General features: G+C 34.7%; 2 long non-coding RNA genes across 4 annotated transcripts; both read right to left on the reverse strand.

Annotated features, from left to right (window-relative positions):
* Positions 1–2,730: 2,730 nt before the first annotated feature.
* LOC138126969 (uncharacterized) lies at positions 2,731–4,649 on the reverse strand. Of its 3 annotated transcripts, none has more exons than XR_011158027.1 (3): positions 3,367–3,967; positions 2,889–3,311; positions 2,731–2,831 (listed from the first exon to the last, which is right to left on the reverse strand). It is a non-coding gene; the product is annotated as an uncharacterized lncRNA (long non-coding RNA). The 3 variants fall into 3 exon arrangements; XR_011158029.1 differs by having other exon boundaries at positions 2,746–2,845; XR_011158028.1 differs by lacking the exon at positions 2,731–2,831 and having other exon boundaries at positions 3,367–4,649.
* Positions 4,650–8,175: 3,526 nt separating this feature from the next.
* Positions 8,176–8,879, reverse strand: LOC138126466 (uncharacterized). Its single transcript, XR_011157836.1, has 2 exons — positions 8,424–8,879; positions 8,176–8,365 (listed from the first exon to the last, which is right to left on the reverse strand). It is a non-coding gene; the product is annotated as an uncharacterized lncRNA (long non-coding RNA).
* Positions 8,880–13,625: the final 4,746 nt, after the last annotated feature.

Consider the following 13,625-nt stretch of genomic DNA (forward strand, 5'->3'; position numbering starts at 1 on the left):
CAAATTTTGCTACTATGGCATTAAACGTCTCTACAATATTAATGTCCACATTTTCAATTAAGGAATGTGCGTTCAAACCTATTTTCGAAGGTAAACTTAAAAATATATCATACTCGTAAATGGGACTACATACATAGGGGAACCCGGGGCAGAACGGGGTACTTAACACTTGGCATTTTATATTAGGACTATTTTTGGGAATTAAAACACGCTTTTGGCATAAACAAATTCTTTGGTATTTATTCTTTACATTTAACCATAGAAATAAAGAAAATATTAGAATATTTAAAAAATTAAGCTTGTTTTTAAAAAAATTGCACATTGCCCCATCTCGCCCCGTCCCTGGGGCGGAATGGGGTAGGTATTTTACAGTTCATTTATTTTGGCAAATTTCACAAATAAGGACTACTTCGTCGTCTTCGCTATCAACATCAGCACAGGAGTTGTGGGCCCACTTCTTACACGTCACGCAGCTTATCCAACCTTCAATGGACTTAGAATAAAATTCCCCACAATACAAACACTCAGCATCATCTCCACTTTCATCACTAGAATCATCATGTTGTTTCTTCCATTTCTTAACTCTTTTGTTCTTTGTTTTCTTCGTTCATACGTTTGTGGATACTTTTCTTTGCTCGGCTACCACTCCGTTCCGCCCCTGCCCCGTTCTGCCCCCGTGTCAATTTTTACGTTATCAAACAACAGATGGTGTGAGAGTGACTAAATTAACCGTATTACTAACTTAAAATACTCGTTAATAATCCCTTTATTCAAACACACTCTAGTTTATAAGCTATCAATAGCTGTAAGATACTTACCTTTAATGGAAAATCACCAAATCTTGTAACGAAACCAAGCAAACGTAAAGAAAATTGTACACCGAACAAAAAAATGTGATGAAATGGTAGAAACGAATCTGCAACAGTTTGCAGGAAACTTCTGAAGTAGTTGTGTCTACAGCCGCTTGGGTCAGTACCATAGAAAAGTAAATAAAGGTACTACCCCGTTGCGCCCCGGTACCCCGTCCCACCCCGGGTTCCCCTATTACATACATACATATTATTTTTCGGGACGTCCTGGTTGCTGCTAAACTCGATTGCTTTTGTAACTGCCGTACGAAAACGCAAGTGGTTCGAAGCAAGAAAATTTCTGAGTTTCTTATACAGTTTTGGGGTTTTACCTAATTTCTTTACTTTTTTCATAAAATTTCCTAAAATATGATTTTTACATTCAATTTTTTGAACGATGAATTGTGGATCATATGGAGCCGCTTCCCTGATACGTCTTATGACACTACTGTCTCCATCACCTATTATTTTTCCATATGTTAATTTGTGCATGTCTAAAGATTTTTTAAAACCCTCAACAATTAAAGTGAAGTGTTAGAAAATATTTTTAATTTTTGTAGTGTATTAATCTCAAATTATTGAAATTCACAGTTTTAACTGACATTCATATTCAGCATAACAGACCAGAGATTATTATTTTAAATAAACAACAAAAGGAAGCATATCTTTTAGATATAGCTGTTCCACATTCACACAATATAACACAGACATTTAACACAAAAATTAATAAATATTTAGAACTCTCCATTGTTATGAGAAATCTTTGGTGTTTAGAAAAAAAAATCGATTTTACCACTTATAATTTCAGTAACGGGAATAGTACCGCAATCTCTTTTTAAAAATTTAAAAATTTTGGACTTAGAGAACACATTGGTGGTTGAAATTCAAAAAGGAATATTATTATACTCATGTCATATCGTGAGGACATTGACACAGAACATAAAACACAAAAAAGTCAAAATGTGGAGGCGAGACGCCGGTAATGTTGATAAGCACTGCACTATTACTTGATAGTATTATCCGTAAAGGCGGCCTTACACCAAGGCAACAATTGGCAACATGTTGCCGGCAACATTTTTTAGTGATGACCGGCAACATTACTAAAAAATCTTGCAGGCAACATGTTGCCAATTGTTGCCTTGGTGTAAGGCCGACTTAATAGTGTATGTACTCCAGCAAAATTGCCGTGCCGCCGGGTGGTGGAGGGTTAAATAATTCAAACATTATTCCAACCACAAATTATTGCTAACTAATGGTTTTTCGCCACTATACGGAAATTTTTTTCACTAAAATACTCTGAAATAGAGGATGGACTTTTAAAAGGACGGTAGTAAAATTAACTACTGAACAACTTTTTTTTAATTTAGCACAGTAAACGTCTAATGAACACAAATTGTAACAAAAATTAATTATTGTGTGTGATATTGCTTGAAACTAAACTTCGGATGAAGTGGCAGCGAAACTGAACTTTTTTGTGGCATTCACCGCATCTATGTTGATTTTCTTGATATATTATGTGATTGAGTCCATCAAATATAGAATTAGCATTCTCATGTGAATTTCGTTTAGAAGGACCTCTTTTGGCATCTCTCTTATTCATCACTGGAATCACAATCTGTTAAGGGTGACCGATACCAGCGGTGACTAGAGTGTACAGAGTGATCAACAAGAAACCAAATCAAGAGTGCTACCTCATCTTTTATTTTATCGAAACGTACGTCGTATACTAATCAGACACTTTTATATAATTGCTGTGCACTCGTTTTGTTGGTTGCCTACCTCTCAAAAATCTATTATTAATTGCCTTTATAAATTGTTTGTAATTCATGAATAATGGATTTAAAAGGAAGTTATTATTAATTATTATTTATTACTGATTAAAGAAAAAACACACAGTTACATAAAATTCCTTCATAAGGCACGTAATCTTTGGTTACAAAATTTTAAGTCATTATTTTTCAGAATTCTTTGTTTTGTTGTTTTCTGTAAGAAAAGTGCTAAAGTTATTATTCTCACATTTTTGGTTAATTGAGAACTTACTCGTATCTTTTCTAGCAGTTTAATTAAAACATTTAAATTATTCCAAGGTCAAAAAATAAGTTTTCACAAAAACTGCTCCAAATGTTCTCCATTGTGGTCCAGAAAGAGTCAAACTCGCCTCTCATATTTTCCAAAGACACTTATGAAGCTGTCAGGTGAAATGGACTGCCAAAATTCATTTATGGTGAAAATTTCTTTAAGGTAATGTGTGGGTTTTATTTCTTGCAACACACAAGGGAAACAAATTAATAGCCTCCTTCAAAATTTTTGCAATAAGTGCATTAACTCAATTTAATTTGCAGTCTTAAACGCCTTATGGAAGTTGAGGGATGTTCCTTGATAATTTGTCGAACATTTTGCACCATTTCTAAAATTTGAACTAAGGACTGACCTGACTTCTTCTTAATGATGGATTATGATTCACTAAAATTAGGCATTATAATTTTAAGACATTGATAAACTTGTTAATAACCAATACCATCAGGTTCAGACATTTGGCTTGAAATTCTTCAGTGTAAGGGGGTACAAAGTAAGGCCAGTCTTCACTTTCTTGTTTCACCCTCTTTCGAAAATAATCTAATAAAAATGCCTTCTCTTTAATGGTAAAACCCATTTTACAACTTATTCTGGGATAATTATTGCTTACAATTCCAATAAACGTCTGTAAATATTGCCGAAATCGAAGATTTGTTTTTTAGGTTAAATCACTTAAATTGTCAACAACAACAACCTTGAATTTTGAAATGTGACATTTAAACGAAACATCTCCGTACCAGTGGCGCCGCGTTTGGCAATAAAGCTGATAATTTACTTACTCTTACAAATGTAAAATGTTGCTCTTATTTATCTTATAAATTGTTTCCCTTATCTTATAATAATAATAAAATGCACAATTATAATTCCAACGTCTAAAATTCATGAGGTATGATTTATTATAAACTAGCGTTTGAGACCACAAATTGTCTACGGCCATGCTTTGAACGCTTATTTGCGTATGATTCTGCTACGACGTGACCGATAATTTGCAACGCTTGCTCTGATTTGGATTCTTGTTGATCACTCTGTATTTCATTAATTGTAAAGAACTCTGTTAATACGCAATCATTCGTCAAGTATCATACATCAAATTAAAGGTTTTTTAATTCTCCAGACCGCTGCGTTATACTTTTTTTATAAGAGAAAAAGATTGTCTGATGATATGATAAAAACCTAAAGTGCGCCGCTTTAATTCGGTTTTTTATAACCTAAATTTCAATATTATGCTTCCAGATTTTGTAGAATGAATCTAAATAAGTTTACTGAGTCCGCTGCGTTGTGAAATTGTGGATGAAACATTTGTTTTTTTTTTATATTGAGCTTAATGTAAAAGTTAAATTTTTCGTCTTCCAGGCGAACATTTCGTTAAAATATTTTGTAATTCTATACAATATACAATTATCGATTGTAAACCGCATATGTGTTTTTTATAATTTCTTGTATTTATAACACGATCTTGTATTGCAAATATAAAACCCTCCGTCTCAGGGTGAATATTTGATTTCTTAAGCCATGCATGAGAGGCCTGAATATTAACTTCTGGTTGTTCCAGTTCTTTAAAGTATCTCCCATGTAAAGACTTCTGTTTTATATTTGCTATTGTGTCAGGTATATTTGGCTTAACAATGTCTGAAATTATATTATCACTTAAATTTAAAGGTGTGTAGCCTTTATCGGCTGAAACCAAAGCATTGAAAAAGGTGTTATCACGAGCTCTATTGAGGAAATAATTACATAACCTTTTTGTTTTATAATACAAAAATTTCCGATAATATTGCGGAGTCTGGAAAAGTGCCCCGAATGCTTGCAGCGTTTCCACGTTGAATGTCAAGAGAAATTCTCTCGAAAAGGAATTTCTTTGATTTTGAATCGCCTGATTCCGCGATAAGTCGGTTTTTGATGACATTAATGAAATCGATGGCTTCTTTGCATCAAGGGCCCAAGGTTACAAATGCTAAACCTTTAAACACGTAGTTTGACGAAATGATTGAACTATATTTGCTATGTTTGCGTTTGCAAGCCATTTCAGCGGCAAAACCTGAGACTTCAGATGATTTCAATACGTAACTGTCTGCAAGTGTATCTACAACAGTAACGTCCCAAACCAAAGGTTGACCTTTAATCCACGGTACTAAAGTCATCCCATCTGGGCGTTTTCCGTCATCCCGAGGCAGTGCGTTTGGTTCTAAAGTTGAATTCACATGAATAGAAGTTAAAGACCGGTTGATAATGGAATTAATTTCAGTGTGTCTTGAAAATCTACCACTGCTTTTGAAACAACTTAGACCGTGGGTGCCAATTTCGTCAACTTTCGTATTGCATTTGCAAATATGAGGTGTACAAAGATTACAACCCAATCTTAAACCAATAGAAACTTGGAAGGAAGTGTTATCTAAAAGAGTACCAATATTAGGAGAAGGTATTGCATGTAACCAAGATCCTGATTCTCTGCATTGCAAAGCTTTAAAACGAGCCAAGTCTCTAGGTGAATTAAAGATTAAGTCATTGGCAATTATTCGTTTGATATTAATATTATACCAATTCTTCTGAAATTGTGGGATTGTTGGAACATTTATTATTTGAAAAAACACAAAACTTTCAAAAAAGACGAAACAACATAATTATAACATATAATAATCTCCATTTTGTCGTTATGACTAAACTATGTATAATAAACATAAGAATTCAAAACATTAGTGAAATTAACAGTTTTACAACAAAATATTTCTTCTAGTATCAAAATAACGATTTTTAAAGCAGGTAGGTACTTAGTGTTAATAAGTTAAATCAGTGTTATTGTTTTGTAGTAAACTTAATGTAGGTTTAAAATTAAAACAAAAACTGTCGTCCAATAATTCTTTAGCATGTAGTAGTGAGTGACACGTTTCTGTTAATAAACGATTTCTTATTTTGGTATTAATAAGATTTAAGTGTGAGAAGACTCGTTCCGCAGCTGCGAAGGAATGAGGAAGGCACATCAACCCTGTTACAATTTTTTTGTATGTTAACTTTAACAACGACTTGACATCGCTTTATACAACCGGGCCCTAGTTTACTGTAAGGTGACTATAGTTGACTCAAGTTGCAAAAAACCATTTGTCATTTGCAACAGCATTTTTTCAATATTTTTTAACCAAATAAAGGCACAAGGGGACCAGAAAATCATAGTTTGGATTGAATATTTTCCATAAAAGTACAGTTTTAAAGTAATTTCAAATTACTAATGCCATAAATGTGCTGTTGCAAAGGCGAAGAGGTTTTTTGCAACTTGAGTCAACTTTAGTTGCAATACCTATGCAATAGAAATTTCGTTTGTGTGAATTTTATAGCGAACTTTTTTAGTAACATTTTAGTAATTATTTATTTGAGGTTAGGTACAGCATAATAGTTATTTATTTAACGAGGTCGTGTGTAAATTGGGCTTTTTTTAACGAGTTCCTGTGTAAATTGGGCTTTTTTGGTATGAGTGGGCCAGATTAAAACGCGAGTGAAACGAGCGTTTTAATGGCCCATGAACAGTTAACCAATTTTTGTTAATTAACATGGTTAATTAACACTGTTAATTAACACTTTTTCTGTTAAGGTAATTAACCGTCAATTATGATTAAATAACGTTAATTAACAACGGTCAATTATACCACTCCCAACACTACATTTCCATAATCAGAAGCTATAATTATTCTTGTCTGTAGCATTTTTTTAATGGCATACTCAGCTGCTCGTGCATCTGTCAGATCATTGGAACCTCCCCCAAGGCGAATGCTATTGAAAAGAGATTCTATTGGATCAGAACTAAATCTCCGTGTTAACACATAATAGAACCCATTGTGTAGAAGATAATTTATACATTCAAATGTTGATTGACTTGTAAAAATTAAAGCTTCTGCTGTTTCATTGCTCAATGCTTTCATGTTACAATTTTTTGAAGCATGCTGGAGGTCTTGTATGTACTTGGGAAAATCAGTCTTCAGCCAATTGAGACGCTCATCAGTAATTTGTTTGTATGGAGCACTTTCAGGATCTAATTGATGTATGTGTTGCTGAAGGTCACTAGCATCATGTATTTTGAAAAAACGATACATTATCTGCATAAACTTGATTGTCGCACCAGCATTGGAAAAATCACATCGACTAGTTTCATTTTGTTGCAGACAAATTAATAAATTGGTGATGACTGGGGAGAATATCTGGATCGCCCTTAAAACGTTCATTTTTTCAAACGTATTTGGTTTGATATGCTTTCTTGTTAAAAATTTAACTGGTTTGATAATCATATCCTTTTGTAGGTTGTATATATTTTTTAGGTAAGTAGATGAAATTATACCATTACTGTCTGCCATATCATGATTTAAAAATATATTCCGTGCATTTTTAATGGCATGGCAATAATCAAATGACATGAATAATTTCAGTCCTTCTACAAGGGGGTGAGGAATGCTTGTTTTCAAAGAACCATTGCCAAAATGACGAAATAGTGCTACATTTGATTTGTGATTGTCACCAACTAATCGAATAATATTAAAACCACAACCAGTGACCACCTGAAGTATATTCTTTGTAATTTCATAAAGCCGTTTCCCAGTTATGCTTCAGCTGAAGTAGTAAGCAGCAGGGATTGTGTATTTTGTACAAAAGCCGTGGATTACGAAACAGAGCAATTTATTTGCTAAGTGCGGCTTTTTACCGATGTAATTTTCATTGCTTGTATTTTTCAAACCATAAAATTTATCTTCCGTCCTACTGTAGCACATGCGGTCCTTTATGGCCATTTCGTCAAAGATGAGAGACACCATACGTTTTTTTGGATCTTGATATTTAGCTGCCTCAATCATAAGTCTTTGTCTTATAAGCGTCGTGATACCAACTCCATATGGCTTATACAAGCAACGTATTTTGCCATGGTGGAGCGGCAGGGAGTTCGAATAAACAATCTCCTGCCCAATTCGTAACCTTTCGGAAAAACAAAACGCCATGTAACACACGCTCTAATTGTCATTTCCGACCATCTGGGACATTTTAAATTATAATTATGTATCTGTTCTAAAATAAATATGGCTTTGAGATCATTATTATTTGCATTTTCTTGTATTAATTTTATCTTCTTTGATATATTTTTTTTCTAACACTAATATCTTATACTGTTTCCATGGTGCATTTGAGCTCACTCCTTATGTTTCCCATAAAATACGCTTTTCTCTATAAGACACGTCGTCAATAGCAACGTATCTTATAGAGTCATAAAATACGCTCACACATATTATTCAAGTAACATTTTATTCATCATTTTTACAGTAATTATCACAAAAGTGAAAAGTACAATTATTGAATTGGAACTGCCACATTAGCTTCGTGCTCTTGTTCCTAACATCTTCTTCTTCAACTTCTGCTGTTTCATCCAATGCAAGTGCCCGGCCATCGAAAACTGGCAATCTTTACATTTTCTTCAAATGATTCTTGCCGTAGTGTGAATTAACTTTTAATGGAGTTCTAGACACTTACCCCATATCAAAAAAAGCCAAAATGACATCTTCCGTTACCTCCGTGATGCTTTTTTTATTGTTCCGGCCTTGAAACGAAACATACACCTTTTCGTATCCACTTTTAGACCTCATTGGTAACAAGTTGCCCCTTTTTTCTTATTTCTTCTGGAACGTTTTGGCACATTTCAACGATGAAAATTGTTTTTTTCCAAATTTGTTGATATTATTACCATAGTACTCACGGCAACCTCCGCATTTTGTGTATTGTGACGCGCCTCGAATAATTTCTGAATTTATTAAAATTTCTGATAAGATGTTAGTGTTAGAAAAAATCTTGAAGACAACGCGTGTTTTATAGTTTAAAAATCTCGATCTATTAAATCCTCGCTCCCTGCGGTCGCTCTGATTTAAACTACGATCTCGATTTTTAAATCGTCTATAAAACCCTTGTTGTCTTAATAGCTATAAACTCATCAAAAAATGTTTGCAACTGTTGCTTGTTCTCATTAAGTGAATTAATCTTTTTTTGTAAAACACTATTGTCCTTTTTCAATGCAGCAATTTCAACATCATGCAAATTTACCTGAACTGCAATATCATTTCTCTATAAATTCAAAATGTGTTACAGAATGTATTATTAAAAAAATTAATTACGGTACCGGCTTATCTAACTTATTTTGTAAAATTTCAATTCTGTCTTTATATTTTAATACTAATAACATAATTACATAAACATTTTTGATTTATAATACAAAAATTTCCGATAATATTGCGGAATCTGGAAAAGTGCCCCGAATGCTTGCAGCGTTTCCACGTTGAATGGCAAGGGAAATCCTCTCGAAAAGGAGGATTATATTGTGTCTTTATATTGCTTGCACAATATCTCCAATTCAGAAATCCTCAGTTTATTTACGGGCCATTGGTGTGGTATTTTATGATGCTATAAAAAAAAATTAAAGGAAATTAGGGAAAAGGTATACCGCAACTTACTACTTTTTCTTCGTGTGGGACGGGAATAGGACTTGGATGGATTTGATTATTATTTATTGGATTGCACAATATCTCCAATTCAGAAATCCTCACTTTATTTACAGGACATTGGTCTGGTATTTTATGATGCTTTAAAAAAATTAAAGGAAATTAGGGAAAAGGTATACTGGAACTTACTACTTTTTCTTCATATGGGACGTGAATAGGACTTGGAACGATTCGATCAGAACCCGAAATAACATGTTTCCTAATTTTAGGAACTGCGGGTTTTTTTAATCTGCACCGTCCCATTGAATCAAAAAATTAATATTCTCGATCGAAATGCAAAATGCATACTTTTGACCTTTCCGATGCAGGTTTAAAATCTTCTTAGGTACGTAAAATGGGTATAAATATATTTAATACAATATTATATTTATTAAATCACAATTTATAGTAGATAAATATAAAAACCTTTCAAATTTTCGCCGGTAGTAATGCTACTTATCCACAAAAAACGCTTATGTTTGTCGCCCGAAAATTCGTGATATCTGACCTTTGGATTGTAGACTGTAGATGTTGGAATTTAAACATGAGGGGATACAACAAAACATCTTTTAAATTATTACAACAACTCAATTACTATCAAAAAACAAGAATAAACAAGGCACTTCAATTTAAACTAGACGCTATTTAGCTCACAAAACACGTATTTAGCTGTCAGTGAAGTGATAACTAGCGCCACGGCAAAAATTGGAATTACTCGATATTTTGAAAACTTGTTTACTTGGCAGGCTTTTATAATCAACGCGGGCGACGGTTATGGGTAAGTAAGTTATGCAACCGATTAAACACTGAAATGCTTTTTATTCAGAATTTTTGTGATACATTTCGTGCGGGGTCCGGGTAGTCTTGTCGTGTGATGGAGGGTCCAGGTCCTGGCAGTCCTGGTGGCTCACGGTCCTGGCGGCTCCTGGTCCTGGTGGCTCGAGGTCCTGGCGTTCCTTGTGGCTCGTGGTCCCGGCGTTCCTGGTGGCTTGTGGTCCTGGCGTTCCTGGAGGCTCGTGATCCTGGCGTTCCTGGTGGCTCGTGGTTCTGGGGTTCCTGCTGGCCCATGGTCCTGGCGTCTCTAGTCCTTTGGGGGTCGATGTCCTGGGGTCGAGTCCTATTGTCGTCTTCGCTCATCTGAAACGGGAATATGGTGATCAAAGGAAGTGGATGGGACTCCTTTTTGGATTCTTAGTCTATTAGCTGCGATGAATGTCAAGGGTTGACAACCCAAATCGTCGACACAGGTGGAGTCACTTTTACGAAATATAAAAATCTGAGTCGTTCTCACTTTCATCTGCTCTAACGGATATTATAAGATCTTCCACATCATCCATTATGTATGCTTTCCTCATGTACGAGTATTCGAAGAACACTCCTTTTTCAGTTAGCCAATTCTGCATGGGTGCTTTTTTCCAGGATGAATTTGGATTCGCCTCCACTGTTACATTGTGGTAGGAGGCATTATCTATAACTAAAACAGATTTTCTTGTTTCTTCTTTAGCCATTTAGTAAAATTCTTGTGATTCATATCATGGTAATAATCACCAATATTCAATCCGTTTGAATTTAATTTCCGGTTTTTCTATCAATACTTGCTTGTTCTCAGTTTTCTTCCAACGAAATCCTAACTTTTTAACCAAATTTCTGAGCGAATTAATTTTACCTGTAAAATTTACGCCTTCACGTTTCACTGTTTCAAATACAGCCTGTATCGTGGGCCTTCTTTTCTGGGTAACAGTCACATTAATCCGCCCAAGGCGCAGGTTAGTTGAGCCACCGCACCCTGGCGCTCTGACGGACACTGCTGCTCAAATCGACCAGACAAATAGTCGACGGCGCGCTCTTTGTGACGCTTATTAGTTTCAAGGAAAATAAACCGTTGCAACATATCAACGTAAGGAGTTACAGTCATTGATTAATTCGCTCTAAAGTATTGTGGTAAACGAGGTGGTTCTGCAATGTCTTGCATACAGTCAACAAAAATTAACACAAGCACAAGCTGCACTTTTTCTTTAAAAGTAGATTTTTTGCTTTTCTTCTTTTTTTTTATGGCATCCCTTTTCCGCTTCTCTTTTTGTTCCAAAGCGTTTTTCTTTTCTTCGTCCACTTTTCGTTTCTCTAAATATTCTTTTGTCGTTATTATTTCAGAATTTGGGCATAATCGTTTTCTTGATTTTGGCTTTGGAAGTGTATTGTTAGAAGTATTTGAGCCTTTTATAAACCGTACAATTATATTTTCAAAAAAGTTTTCCTTCTCATAATTTAGGTCTCTGATGGGTTCATCTAGTGTTCCTCATTTTCTTGATCATGACTTCATGAGGTGTGCCAATAGGGACCGCGAGCAAACGCAAGTGGCGCCCTCGGCGGAGCCAATGGGAAACTTTCACATACAAATCTTGACAGATTTGTATTAGAGAGTTGGAAGTTTGTTCAATTAGTGTGATTATTTGTAATAATTTTCACAATTCGGTCCAATCCTGTAGGTACAATATCTTATTGAAGAATGGAGCCGTCTAAAGTAAGCGTTAATTATCGCGTAAGTTGCACGAATTGTTGTGTTGTGGGATGTCATAATAACTACTCCAACACGGACAAAAGTGTTAAGTTTTATAGCTTTCCTTCTAAACCACATGAACTAGAACGTCGTCGAAGACAATGGATATACGCTATTAAAAGGAGCAAGTATGCATAATAAGTGCATTCAAATAAGTAAGGAAGGTATGAGGTTACTTTTAACAGGTCATTATTGACTGTTCGAAAATACGAATTCAGCAGCCAGGATCTGTTGACAATCGCATTTTTACATATTCTCATTATAAAGGAACTTTCACTGCGAAGTTTTTGATTGTCATTGCCCCTTGCGGATTTGTGTCATTTATTTCTAAATGTTATGGTGGTCGTTCAAGTGACGGTTTTATAACTAACAATTGTGGAATATTAACGCTTTTGAAAAAAGACGATGTATGTTTAGCCGACAAAGGTTTCCCAGGGGTTAAATATGAAGATGCTATAATTGTTATGCCGCCGTTTGTCCATGATGGACGACTAACTACCTATCATTGATGATGTACTTTTTATGTGTTGTGTTCTTGCTAATCTTCAAACACCAATAATTAAAAATGTGAATATAGATTAACACATACATTAATGTCAAAGAAGTGTAACATTAATTTTCTCAACCAGTGCCATCATGTATCTAAATCAATTTTTTTTGTTTTTTTTGTTTGTTGCCTTTCCCCTTTTACCTCCACGGGCCTAACGGGTACCTTGCGGTCGGCTTTTCTCATTTTTTCTCCCTTGAGGGTGCGGCGGGGCTCCGGGGTACTTTCCCCGGCCACCCACGTCCACCCTCTCTATCTAAATCAATTATTACAAAATAAAACAATTAATAAAGAAGCTCTACCGGAACAAATTTCATTTATTTATTTTTTTCATTTTTTCACATATAGTACTTATCATTTTTGAAAAAAAGACATAAGAGAGCTTTGTTTCAAGTTTTTTAAAAAATTCAGAATCCTTTCCAATTTTGATAATTCTAAATGATTTATCTACAGAGCAATACAACATGAAACTGCAAGTTTTCAAACCTAAAATAAATAAATTCATTTGTACTTGGGCATAGTACATATGTCTCTTTCTCAAAATATAATCGCCATTTGTTTGTTTCTTTATGTACTGTGGGCATTTTTTTTCAAGTATCTCTGCTACTGACATTGAACGGCCTATAAAACAAAAAATATTACAGTGATATTTATTAAGAAAAACAGCATTCTTACCAAGATGCGGATATTTTATTTCTAATAAAGTTTCTGGTGTGCCATCAGTATTAATAATTACACCATCGGGTGAAGCAGCCAGCCAAGGCCTGGACTGATCTACGACAAGTCCCACCTGAAAAACTTTCACTTTGTGAACAACTTCAAATACAGTTCTGGCTTCTGCTTCAAATTTGAGTCCATGTTTGGTAGCTGGGTTTTCAAAAGGACGAGGATTTATAAAATTGTTAATTTTGTTACACTATTCCTGTTCACTCCTTTCTTTATTTTGCCCATATGTAAATAGGACGTAGCACCTAAAGATATTGTTTAAAATATAATATGTCTACATTATTACTGACATCACCTAGAAGCTGTAATTCTGAACTTCCGTTCCTCCTTCCACAAAGTTTTATTTTTTCCCGTTTTCAAACACAGGTCACGTC

The sequence above is a fragment of the Tenebrio molitor genome, chromosome 3 (assembly GCF_963966145.1).
Source record: "Tenebrio molitor chromosome 3, icTenMoli1.1, whole genome shotgun sequence".
NCBI lineage: Eukaryota > Metazoa > Arthropoda > Insecta > Coleoptera > Tenebrionidae > Tenebrio > Tenebrio molitor.